The sequence below is a fragment of the Diabrotica undecimpunctata genome, chromosome 9 (assembly GCF_040954645.1).
Source record: "Diabrotica undecimpunctata isolate CICGRU chromosome 9, icDiaUnde3, whole genome shotgun sequence".
NCBI lineage: Eukaryota > Metazoa > Arthropoda > Insecta > Coleoptera > Chrysomelidae > Diabrotica > Diabrotica undecimpunctata.
This window is the reverse complement of record NC_092811.1, coordinates 342,273-350,595: the sequence shown is the minus strand read 5'-3', so window position 1 is coordinate 350,595 and position 8,323 is coordinate 342,273. Positions and strand designations below refer to the sequence as shown.

The following is an 8,323-nucleotide window of genomic DNA, read 5'->3' as shown; positions in this document are numbered from 1 at the left end:
GAAATAGAGCTCCTGGTAATACTAGTAGTAAGTGAAATACTGATAGCATTGATATTGTATCAGTAATTCAATTCCTTTTCAGGCCAGTAAAAAAAAGCTGAAAAAATATTATACAGATTTTTGAACGCTCTGAAATGTATATGAGAGACAGCTGATGACAAATCTTTGAAGAAGTACAGCTGATTTTGCTTTGTTTTTTCACGAAATTTTATTAGAATGGAACTTCAACAATATCTTCATTTCTATTGTACGCAGAAGATTTAATTTTTTCTTAAATTGCGATAGCTTGATAAAATAATAAGATTCTTCTTGTACAGTACAAAAAAATTCGTTTCAAAATTTGTTTTAAAACCATTTATTCAAAGAGTGTAAAAACCTCTTAAAAAATAAGTCGTTTCATAATTTAATTGAAATAAATACATTGGGAGCATTAATTTATAATTACGATTATATATTTATATAAATAATATACAATAATTATTAAAATTTAAATATTTCTTACGAAATAATAGTAAAATTTAATAACTTTTTTATTTATTTCTTTTTTTTTTACCAGGATTTTCCAATTTTTAAGGGAAGTGAAAGTAGGCGAGATTTATTATTTTTTCAATTTACTCCAGCCTAAAAAATGAATATTTTGTGTGCCATAGAAGGTGAGATATTGTAAATGTTTCATTTCATTTCAAATTAAAAATTTCATTCTTAAAAAACTTTAAAAAAGTTCTCTCCCCCCACTTTAAATCGGCGGTATTTTACAAGTATGTTCACTTTAACGGGTTATACCGTCTGTACACCTTCTTTATATTATGTAATTTTCTTTGTAATTTTCAGCTCTTAATGTTAATAAACAATGGAAATATGATTTTAAGAGAAAATTGCCATCTTGGTTCCTGTTGGTCATAGAAGGTTCTTTTTTTAAGATTGTGTTTTTTCACCATCTTTTTAGTGAGCCTACTTTCATTCCTTTTTCAAGCGGTTTTTTAATAAAAATTTTGATAATATTTAGAAATTTTTTTAACATATCTTAAAATTGAAGCGCCAAACAATCAAACAATCGATTGCGATCTGTCTCTTAAGTCACTGTTTGGGCAAGTAAAGTTGTTTAAATAATTGCTCGCTAAGATAAATTTTCTACAGAACTATGGTTTTCTGAGAAAGTTCTTCTCCTTGTAGTAACTTCTTGTATTCTACATTTTCTCATTTCAATCTCTAACAAAACTTTCTCCACACCGTCCAGATATTTGAATTTAAATCGTCCACTTCTACTTTCAACCGGCACGTTGAGTATTCTTATTTTATCCAGATTTAGCCATACGACTCAAACTCCCTCTAAGGGGAAAATTCACTCATCCCAGATACCTACGATATCAGAAGGATTGAGCTCTGGTGGGACTCTTTTCGTGTTATTGAGCCTTAGGTGACTTGGTATGTTATAGTATCTCCCAAAAACTTTCGTACACATCTGGACTCGGCATCTTGAGCTTGGCATCCATATCGATATTTGTCATTTTGGACTTGAGGCTCTTTAACAATATATTTCAGGTAATTTTTAGTTGGAATAACCTGATCCTGAACGGCAAGTAGAAAGCCCTCAGACAGACGCTGTTTTGTCGACATATTCTTGTCTGATCTCATTGAGATGTCGCCCATGCAGAGATTTACTCATCAAGGTGAGCATTTTTTCTTCCTGAGTCAGATGTTTTATGCGCATTTCTTGTCCCCTCAGTTTAAGCGGTGTTGCATCATCTACTTCGCAAATTGCTCGATGTAAAGTAAACGTCTCAGCCTGCACCTGAAAAAAAGTTCTTAAATTAGCAACCTGTTCATCTAATTGCTCACCTATGTCCGTAAGTCCTCTTCCCCATTAATGTTGTTCTCTCTACTGCACTGCGTGAATGGTGCATTATTTTATTATTATAGTAGAGATATGCTGTCTAGATACTGGTTTGCTTTTAATAAATTATTATGTCAGCCAATATGCTTTTTAATTAAATTTAATTTAATTAAAAAGCATATTGGCTGTAAATGAAAATGGGCTATGACGTCGAAGATACAACTTTGATCATCAGTTATACACCGATCCAGATATTGTGAAATTCGTTAAAGTGCAGAGACTTAGATGGGCTGGATACATTGCTAGGATGTCAGATCAAGAATACACGAAGAGATTAACATTTTCAAAATAAGAGGGCACAAGTACCAGAGGACGACAACGAAGGAGATGTATTGATGATTTGGGAGAAGACCTACAGATTCTAAGGGTCAGAAGATGCCATGTCTAAGTTGCTACGAATCGACAGGTGTGGCGACTTCTTTGTGAGCAGGCCAAGATCCACAACGGAATGTCGAGCCACTTATGATGATGACTCTATACTACACTATCATGGTATATTAAACGACAAAGGTAACATATTGCGCACACAGCATGACCGTCGGCCAGGGAGTGACGTCACCCGCAGCGTAATCAGAAACTAGCATCCGTAGAGTGGAGTTATCAGTTTCGAAGTTTTCTCACATATCTCACAGATATATTTTTAATTTTTACGATATGCATTTTGCGGTTTTTGGCTGTTCCTTTAATAACAAGAGCAAGCGAAATCGTTGCCCTGACACGAGGCTTTTTCGTTTCCCTAAAGAGGAAAATCTAATTAAACAATGTGTGCATGCCACCGGTAGGAAAGATAAATTTAACCCAAAGACGGCTTATATTTGTTCAAAACATTTTACAGAGACTGAATTTCATGTAAATCTTAAACATCAACTGCTGAATTATCGGCCGAAAAATTATCGGGGTTTGAAAAAAGATATTGTTCCCAACAAGAAATTGCCTATAATGAAACCTGAGGTCTGGTGGAGTAGAAGCGCAAAATAAATTTTGCAGAGAGTGTCTGATATGATTTCAACAATGCGAGTTAAAGGCAAGAAATCATTGCTTTCGTTCCAAAAAGGTAACACAATATATCAAAGTAAAAACACATTTATAACATTTTCCAAAACGTTGTAGGCATTCTTATATCAAATAAGGCTTTGCAGTTGCTGCTCGAAGATGTAGGCAAACGATACAATATAAACTACCTTTTGACGAGGCGCTTAAACCAAGATCCCTTGGAGAATTTTTTTTAGGGTCATAAGAGCGAAAGGTGGTTTAAACGATCATCCAACTTCTTTAAATTTTAAATACCGACTGCGTTTTAATTTAATGGAAAAAAAACGAAGGTGCCTTTTTAAATTAATGTAATGTAGAAGACGATGGTACTCCTAAATTAACTATTAGCGGTAGTATGGTAGAAAAGCTTGCTTAAAAAAACAATCATTGACACCAATCCTACGGATGGAGATGACATAGTCCTCTGTAAAGAACTCGATGATTTAGGATATGATGGACTAGGACATTAAGGAGAATTTATTTGTAGCAAGCTTAAACGTAAGTTACCAAATTTAACTAACCAAAGATCGACGTAGTCATTTGACAGAAGGTGGACTATATAAATCTTCTAACGAATTTATGGCTCATTTGGAAAAAGTGAAGATACCATATTTATTGGCAAGCAATATATTTCAAGTCTGTAGTCCGCAATATGTCAAGTCTGTGTTAATATTGATTGCCGTCAAGATGCTAAGAAAACATTTTTTCGGTCGCGTGTGTACTTCCGTATAAAAGATTTTAATAAAAAAATTGTTTTAGCCACGTACTAATACAAGTAAATACAAAAAACTATCGCATAATGTATATAATTTTATATTTTTAAACGTAAATTGTTTAAAAACTGTTTTATATATTATAGTTATTTAGCAAGAATTAACGCGATCGTAATATTTATTTTGAAAATTGGCATCGTACTTCTGTAAGTGACTGTTGTTTTATTTAAATTTAAGTATATATTTACCAATTATGTATAATATAAAAAATTTTTTCCTTCTCAAAAGTTTATGAAAAGTGCAAGTATGTAGGTACCTAACTCAGTAGCTATTTGTTTGTACTAATACCTTATTAGTTCTAAGTCGCATAAAAATTAAATATATTTGACTAAGAAAACATTATAAACATTTGTTTTTATTTGAAATGTATGAAGAAAGTAAAATAATATGCAAAATATCCTTATTTAGGGTGGCTAAGTTAAGAGTGCTTATGTATACAATGTGAATACTACGCTGCGAGTGACGTAGCTGCGCAAGGTTAACGCGAATTTGCACTTCGGAATAGATGGCCCTGCTACACTATGTTGATTTTCTCATAGTCTTGGAATAACTTTAGTTTCAGTCGTCACAATGATCTTATTTTTACCGTCTCAATTTAATGGATCCTAAAAACATAAAAAATCTAAGTTTCTTTTCTTTTTAAATAGAAATTAAATAACTTACAATCTATTTGGTCGATCTAGCTGAGATTTAGCACACTTAAATAACTCTTTAGCTGTCATAATTTCAAGTAGTTTTTTGCAATTATCTCTCGCAAATTAAATAACTTTTTAAGATCTACAGCTTTTATTTAAATTGTTTTTCCCAAAAGTGTATAAGGAACGTTTTAAAGTCAAAAAATGATTTTTTTCACTTTATATGATTGTTTAAAAAAACATTCCTCTAATCATAACCTAAATATCAGCTCTACTTCTTTAAGGAATTGTCATCATTAGTATAAAAATTTCTAATGTCGATACATTTTTTTCAGTTCACTATTGAACTTTCTTTTATACTTTTTTGTGACAAATTTGTTAATTAGATCATGGTTATTATATTTTTTGTTCGCTATTAAATACAGACGCGATTTCATTACTATTGGAGTCAGTGTACCGGTAGTAGTTATTGGTAATTTCGACAGTTATGGGTTAGCAATTTTTGTGTTCAGTTTCGTAATAAATTTGTAATAAGGATTTGCAAGAAGAATTTATAATAGGTTAGTGCTTGAATGGCTGGACACCTCGTAAGTATATGTTTATTATTTACTCATTAAATATAATTTTTAATAATATATTTATTTGTAGTTGCAATAAATATCGAACAGTTAAAGTGCTATCTATAAATGTGGTATGTAGTAACAGTCAATGGTAAAATGGTAAACAAAGGTAAACAAGATCGTTGTTACAAAGTATTGTCTGAATATTGTCATAGAAATTTGGTATTTAGATATTATTTTATTGTACTTTTTGTGTGCTTATATTGGGCGATTTATTTAGAGGTACTTTTCAAAAAGAAAAAACAATGAAAAAATCTTATTTGAAAATATTTATTATCTTAAAAATGAACCATTCTTTACAATTACTTCCTAAAGATGATCCAAACTGAAGTTCCAATTCTAGATGACGCCTTCGAGCATTTCGATTGGTATTTAACCAATGACTCGAGTAATATTTTCCTACAATGCCTCAATCGTAGTCGGCTTCTACATGTAGACTTTAGACTTCACGTAACTTTAAAGGAAAAGGTCTAGAGGTCTAAGGATCTAGGCGGCCAATTAACTTGTCCGAAACTTGAAATAAAATTTTCCTCGAATCTTCAACAAATCGATTTTTCTAAAAATGTGGTCCATTTGGTCGTGTGTTATACAATAATGAAAACCGTGTTTCAGACTTTCTGACGGTATAGACTATTGTGCGTTCGGTAGCAAATGTGGAATCAGGCCACATTCTAGTCAGAGCCAAAATAAAGATGAACTATGAACTGAGACAAAAATTAAAAGGTGAACAGAATAAGATACAATATCTAAGCTTTTAAACAAGATTCGAATTCACAGAAAGACCAGAAGATCAATCGAACGTCAGCGACCCAAAATAACGAAACAGTGGTGGAAATATGGAAGAACTTTAACGAAATAATGACAAATATTTTAAATTAAACCTCTTGAATAAAAAAAAAAGAAAACAGAAAATGGATAATCCGAGAAACATTACAATTATTTGAAAAAGAAAATCAAAGAAGAAATGTTACAAAAAACCGAAAGAGGGAAAAGCGCTAGAAAGACAATATAAAGAAAAAATATAGTGGTTAAAAAACAAGCCAGAAAAGATAAAAATAATTACGTAAATCACATGCTGAAAGTGTCAGAAAGCGCTGTGCAAGAATACAACCTGAGAACACAATACAGCATTGCACGAAATTTGACAGAGAAAATACTAAAAAAGAATAAACAAATCAAAAATAAACAAAAGAAATATAATTAAAACAGAACATAAAATAATAAAAAGATGTTAAGAATAGTTCTAGGAAATATACTCCAAACACGAGGCAACACCAGATATAGGACAAAATGAGAAGAAATATAAAATACATTAAAACAACTAAAAAATGACAAAGCTGCTGGACGTGACAATCTACTGATATATTTATTAAAGGCTGACGTAAATCAATCAGTAGAAATGTTACATAAACTTTTTAACAACATATAGGCCAACGATGAGCTACCAAAGGAATGGAAGGAGGGAGTCATCATCATTAAGATACCAAAAAAGGGAGATCTAAGTAGATGCGACAATTGGAGAGCACCAATACTGCTGAGCAGCACATCCAAAATAATTTTCAAGATCATATTAAACGGACTGAAGCCTTAGCCAGACAAGAAACCGAGAAGGCATTTGCGCCAAACGCTGTACCATCGACCACATTTGGACTATACTTTCCCTTCCGCGTTTTAAAAGTTCGTTGGTTATTCTGTCTGGTCCTGGTGACTCTCTATTTTTGAGTGAATCTATGGCTATCTCTACTTCCTGAAAACTGATTTCTATTTCGGGTCTTTAACATCCGTTTGCTGGTTTGTTATTATATTCCTTTAATTCTGCCATTTCTTTCCGTTGGTTTCATGTTGGTAACATGACTGTAGACGAATTATTCCACGTTGCAAAAGACAGAGAAACTTTTAGAAATGTGGTCGCCAACCTCCGTTAATGGGGACGGCATAGGAAGAAGAAGGTTTCTTATGAATCTCCATATTTATTTTTGTGTACCGTAGAAGTCGCTTTCCATCCTTTTTGTAAACTGTTCTCAGTGTTCATTTTTTGTTCTTTTTACCAACTGCTTTGTTTCATTTCGTATTCTTCTATAGAATGTCTCAGGATTCTGGAGTATTTGATGTTTTGTACTTCATGTAGACCTCTCGTTTCTCTTTACATTTCTCTTTTATTTCTTTTCTAAACCATGGTGTATTGTTGTTGTTTCTTTTGTTCAAGTCTTTGTCTTTGTCTTTGCGTCTTTCCAGAGCAAAATTATCTACTCACAATAACTAAAAATTGGAATTATTACGAAGCAGAATTTACACACGTCTATTCCTTACACTAGAGATTTTAATAATTAGTAGTAATATAGTCCAACTTTTATTAACGCTTTTATATTTTCAATAAAGTGTGCTTATCTTTGTATACCTACTGGTCTCGTCTGTAGAAGTTTTTATTATTCCAGTATCTTCAAATTATTCGGTATTTTGTTTTATTTTTCCATGCCAAGTTTAAAACTTTATGTCCGATTTAACTTATTTAATTCCAATTGTTTTCGCATATATTTATATTTTTACAAATTCGTGTTTGGGAATAGATAACGTGTTTAACGCGTATTTGAAATCGTGTCAAAATTAATATTTGCAACAATTCTAAAAACATTTAGTATTAATTAAACAATAACAAACTATTTTGTATCATTAACACTTTCCAATATTTATTTGCCCATTTTGATTCAGATAACAATATTTTCTAAACTAAAATTTTTATTCGTGTAATCTCTTTTGAACTTATCTTAAACGGTTTGGGGGGTAAATGCTACTACCCTTGAAAACAGTTGAATTTGTCGATATCTTCGGATCGGACAGATAATTCTTACAAATTTGTAAATAATTATGTAGATGTAATGTTTGTTCTCAGCGATAACTGATTAACTAAGTGTTTTTTTCAGTGAAGTGGTATTTATTGAATTGCGGATATATTATATAATTTCGTGAAGTATTCTGTAGAAAACTGATAAGTATAATTTCGTTTTTCAGATTGGTTTTCTCATTTATTTATGTGGTGAAACAGTGGGTTAGTGTTTGTCGACGTAGATGATAACTGAACATTGGTAAGTCAATGACAGCTGGTCAATACTGATAAAACGCATTAGAGATAAAAAGTGCCCTATTTGTACATCTATATAAACGATTTATACGTTTAATATATAAACGAAATTTAGACGCAATGATTATAGTTGGGAATGAATGAATTAAGACCGATTAAAAAACCCTTCGTTTAATATTGTTCCTTTATTTTACTTACTTATTAAGCATTTTTTACCTTTTCGCTCATATGCTGCGTATTAAGGCAGAATTTCAACAATTACTTTATTCCTGCTTTTATTCTGTTAGCTT

At 31.7% G+C, this 8,323-nt stretch overlaps 1 protein-coding gene across 2 annotated transcripts in view; it reads left to right on the top strand.

The window, feature by feature from the left end:
* Window positions 1–7,725: 7,725 nt before the first annotated feature.
* Window positions 7,726–8,323, top strand: part of LOC140449345 (neutral ceramidase-like) — a 30,625-nt gene continuing 30,027 nt past the window's right edge. The window contains exon 1 of one of the 2 annotated variants that reach the window (XM_072542482.1): window positions 7,726–8,037. The gene's annotated coding sequence lies outside the window, so the exon portion shown is untranslated. The remainder of the gene's footprint in view (window positions 8,038–8,323) is intronic. The other variant, XM_072542481.1, reaches the window with a different exon arrangement.